Source organism: Schistocerca americana, unplaced genomic scaffold, assembly GCF_021461395.2.
Source record: "Schistocerca americana isolate TAMUIC-IGC-003095 unplaced genomic scaffold, iqSchAmer2.1 HiC_scaffold_77, whole genome shotgun sequence".
Classification (NCBI taxonomy): domain Eukaryota; kingdom Metazoa; phylum Arthropoda; class Insecta; order Orthoptera; family Acrididae; genus Schistocerca; species Schistocerca americana.
The window spans coordinates 157,501-162,500 of NW_025726533.1; the positions used below are offsets into that span (position 1 = coordinate 157,501).

The window sequence follows — 5,000 nt, forward strand, 5'->3', positions numbered from 1 at the left end:
GCACGCCTTCAGCTCGCCCCACCGGCAGGACGTCCCACGATACATGCCAGTTAAACACCGACGGGCGGTGAACCAACAGCGTGGGACACAAATCCAACTACGAGCTTTTTAACCGCAACAACTTTAATATACGCTATTGGAGCTGGAATTACCGCGGCTGCTGGCACCAGACTTGCCCTCCAATAGATACTCGTTAAAGGATTTAAAGTGTACTCATTCCGATTACGGGGCCTCGGATGAGTCCCGTATCGTTATTTTTCGTCACTACCTCCCCGTGCCGGGAGTGGGTAATTTGCGCGCCTGCTGCCTTCCTTGGATGTGGTAGCCGTTTCTCAGGCTCCCTCTCCGGAATCGAACCCTGATTCCCCGTTACCCGTTACAACCATGGTAGGCGCAGAACCTACCATCGACAGTTGATAAGGCAGACATTTGAAAGATGCGTCGCCGGTACGAGGACCGTGCGATCAGCCCAAAGTTATTCAGAGTCACCAAGGCAAACGGACCGGACGAGCCGACCGATTGGTTTTGATCTAATAAAAGCGTCCCTTCCATCTCTGGTCGGGACTCTGTTTGCATGTATTAGCTCTAGAATTACCACAGTTATCCAAGTAACGTGGGTACGATCTAAGGAACCATAACTGATTTAATGAGCCATTCGCGGTTTCACCTTAATGCGGCTTGTACTGAGACATGCATGGCTTAATCTTTGAGACAAGCATATGACTACTGGCAGGATCAACCAGGGAGCTGCGTCAACTAGAGCTGAGCAGCCGGCCGCCCGGGAGTGTGTCCCGGGGGCCCGCGCGAACACGCAAGCGTCCGCTCAATTATTCTGCAAACAGGAGGAGGCTGAGCTCCCCTGCACCATACACCTCGAAACCCTCTCAGGTCCCGGCGGCGCGCAGCGCCGTCCTAAGTACTTGGTCGGGTTCGAGAGAGGCGCAATCGCCCGGAGTTTGGCGAGTAGACGCTTTAGGTGCGACCACCCGTGCTCCCAACTGAGCTTGCCGCTGCCGACAGAGGCCCGGGAGCGTGCTGTCGTGGCATTGCCGGCGGGAGACAACACGCGCCACCTACGGTGACCGGCAGCTCCAACGCCAGCGCCACAGAAGGACAAAAGCCCCACTTGGGTGCCGAAGCGAACTCTCCCAGCACAGCGCACGCGCCAACACGTCCGCACAGCTGCGATACAAACCACCTGCGAGAACCGCAGAGGCGACCGAGCAGCAGACGGCGTCGCGGCGCCGAGCGCCGGGCGGCGGCGCATCCTCAGCGCACACAGTCCTCAATCGGACCAGCACACTGCAGATGTCCACCGCGCTTCGCACCGGGCCCGCGAGGACCTACTTTGGCCGCACGGCGCCGCGTGCAGGGTGCGCCGGCGCGCAGCTGCGCCGCCTGCCGCCTCCGTCGGCCGGCGCGCCTGCCACTGGCCGCCCCCACCAGCCGGCTGTAGCGCGTGCGCCCACGCACCGCGCGGCCAGCACGCCGGGAGGCCCCCCCTCACCGGCCGGGGACGGTCCCACCCAGCCACCGCCGCGTATCGCTTCACACCCAGATGCCATTCACGTTCGTGGGCATGGTGGGTATCGCTGGAACAACCGGTTGGTAGCTCAACCGATCGTCGCCATCACTGATTCACCTCTAGCGAGAACAACCGCACCACAACGGTTTACCAGTTGTTCATTTGCGTAACGTCACCAGCAAACGTAGGCGTCCATCGCCATTTGCAAATTCAACGATTGTTGCATGCCTGTGTCAGGTGTCACGACACACTATGTCTGCCCACATACACGCAACAACATGTGCACGCTTCGCGAACACGTGGAAGGTGGCCCCCGTACGTATGCGATGTCCATTGCGCGAACGACTGTCAACCGGCCTCTGTCGCATGTCGCAGATGTGGAACGCAGTGCACCATGCTATCACGGTGTGTGAGAAGAGACGACTACGTCTGACAACACGCGCCACTACATCAACAGACGGCTCATGCTGATCGCCATCCAGGGCATACCACACTGCAATCCAGCTCTTATAGGGAGACGACACGTAGCTGAGTGCACAACATTTGGACCGCATGGTTCGCCGTTGTTGGCGCAGTCGTTGTACGGTCACATGTACCACGATGTATCATTCAGTACATGAGGACCAATGTGCAGTACAGTGTGTGATTTGGACGTACAACATCAGCGGACAGTTGACACAGGCCGTACCACAGCGTAGGCTAAGTGCTTCGCCATGCAAATGCCAATGAACAACTGCAAATGCCAATGAACAACTGCAAAGGGCATTGAGCATGTACGTCCTGCTGCCATCCACATTACAGTGTATAGCTGCAAGGTGTTTAACATGAAGCGATACACTGGGGACCGGGCAGTGCGAGTAGCAAACTATATTGCGGGGGTTGCAGTTAGGCAACACTACACTAATTTAACGCGTCGTATGACAATTACAGAGCAGGTTAAGGCCCAACGTGTGTTGGGTTAAGGCCCAACGTGTGTTGGGTTAAGGCCCAACGTGTGTTGGGTTAAGGCCCAACGTGTGTTGGGTTAAGGCCCAACGTGTGTTGGGTTAAGGCCCAACGTGTGTTGGGTTAAGGCCCAACGTGTGTTGGGTTAAGGCCCAACGTGTGTTGGGTTACAGCACAATATCGGTTACGTTACGGCGCAATGTGGGTTACGTTAAGGGGCAATGTGGGTTACGTTACGGCGCAATGTGGGTTACGTTAAGGGGCAATGTGGGTTACGTTACGGCGCAATGTGGGTTAGGCTAAGGCGCAATATAGGTTTCATTAAGGCGCAATATAGGTTACATTAAGGCGCAATATAGGTTACGTTAAGGCGCAATATAGGTTACGTTAAGGCGCAATATAGGTTACGTTAAGGCGCAATATAGGTTACGTTAAGGCGCAATATAGGTTACGTTAAGGCGCAATATAGGTTACGTTAAGGCGCAATATAGGTTAGGTTAAGGCGCAATATAGGTTAGGTTAAGGCGCAATACAGGTTAGGTTAAGGCGCAATACAGGTTAGGTTAAGGCGCAATACAGGTTAGGTTAAGGCGCAATACAGGTTAGGTTAAGGCGCAATACAGGTTAGGTTAAGGCGCAATACAGGTTAGGTTAAGGCGCAATACAGGTTAGGTTAAGGCGCAATACAGGTTAGGTTAAGGCGCAATACAGGTTAGGTTAAGGCGCAATACAGGTTAGGTTAAGGTACGACATAGGTTAGGTTAAGGTACGACATAGGTTAGGTTAAGGTACGACATAGGTTAGGTTAAGGTACGACATAGGTTAGGTTAAGGTACGACATAGGTTAGGTTAAGGTACGACGTAGGTTAGGTTAAGGTACGACGTAGGTTAGGTTACGGTACGACGTAGGTTAGGTTACGGTACGACGTAGGTTAGGTTACGGTACGACGTAGGTTAGGTTACGGTACGATATAGGTTAGGTTACGGTACGATATAGGTTAGGTTACGGTACGATATAGGTTAGGTTACGGTACGATATAGGTTAGGTTACGGTACGATATAGGTTAGGTTACGGTACGATATAGGTTAGGTTACGGTACGATATAGGTTAGGTTACGGTACGATATAGGTTAGGTTACGGTACGATATAGGTTAGGTTACGGTACGATATAGGTTAGGTTACGGTACGATATAGGTTAGGTTACGGTACGATGTAGGTTAGGTTACGGTACGATGTAGGTTAGGTTACGGTACGATGTAGGTTAGGTTACGGTACGATATAGGTTAGGTTACGGTACGATATAGGTTAGGTTACGGTACGATATAGGTTAGGTTACGGTACGATATAGGTTAGGTTACGGTACGATATAGGTTAGGTTAAGGTACGATATAGGTTAGGTTAAGGTACGATATAGGTTAGGTTAAGGTACGATATAGGTTAGGTTAAGGTACGATATAGGTTAGGTTAAGGTACGATATAGGTTAGGTTACAGTACACATTGTTGTAAGGAAAGGTTTAATGGGGGGCGGGGCGGCCGGTTTGTTGATTGTGATTATAGTAAGTGGATGCCTGCGGCATCATCTGATTTGCCACGTCAGGATGCACCTTTGGCTCATGACAGGCGGCGCTCTCATTCCATGCTTGTGGCAGACCTGTGTCTTTCATTCCTGCCATTGTTTGTGTGCTGTGAGAGGAGGCAGTATTGTGATGTTGGGTGCACCCCTGTGTAGGACATGTGTGGGTGTTGGTGGCTTGGCTGAGCAATGGTGGTTGTCGGGTGGGTGGGATATTCTGTTTTCTGAGTGGATCTCCCGGTCTGGTTATGACAGTGTGGATTGTCTAATGTGGCGGAGAGGATGCACTGGGTGTTGTTCCATGCTGGTGCTTACATATTGTCTGTGTGCGTGTTACAGGCAGAGAGTAGTGCGTGATAAGGGTGTGTGGCTGACGTGTGGTTGTGATTGTGAGCAGAGTCTTTCAGCATGTATACGGACAGTTGTATACATTATCTGTATTCTGATGGCTCTATCTATTACTAATCAGCGCCGTGTATACGTTTAATCCGGTTCCAGTCGAAACTGTTGTATCTCTGTACATTAGTGACACGGCGAGCCCGCTATGTAGTTACTCGTCTCGGCAGCTTCCACCGGTGTATGGTAAATGATTATAAGGAATCAGTCTAGTCGTCAATACCGATGGTGTGACGTCACATGTCTGGGGTGGGGGGCCTTTCCGGTGGGTCATGGCCTAGAAAGACTCTCCCCACGCAGGGGGGCTTGGACTGTCATTACCTCTTCCGAGTAATATACTTGCCGTACGTTTTTGCGACTGCGAGTGCAACGCCCACCGGTACCGACATGGATGAAGCGCCTCCTAGCTGATCGCTCAGCATCGGCATTCGTACAGAGAGCAACGCGATCGCGTCTCTAGCTCGTAACTGGTACAGCTCGCAGCTCATGTATAGGGACAGCGGGAATGTCGCATTTTGGACATATCTCTTCATGAAAGGGAAGTTATAGGGGTGGATTG

The 5,000-nt window shown here is 52.2% G+C and overlaps 1 non-coding gene across 1 annotated transcript in view; it reads right to left on the reverse strand.

Annotated features, from left to right (window-relative positions):
• The window catches only part of LOC124590587, a 1,910-nt gene extending 1,164 nt beyond the window's left edge, over positions 1-746 (reverse strand). Inside the window, exon 1 of the ribosomal RNA XR_006976645.1 lies at positions 1-746. This exon is cut by the window's left edge and continues 1,164 nt beyond it. This is a non-coding gene — a ribosomal RNA (small subunit ribosomal RNA).
• Positions 747-5,000: the final 4,254 nt, after the last annotated feature.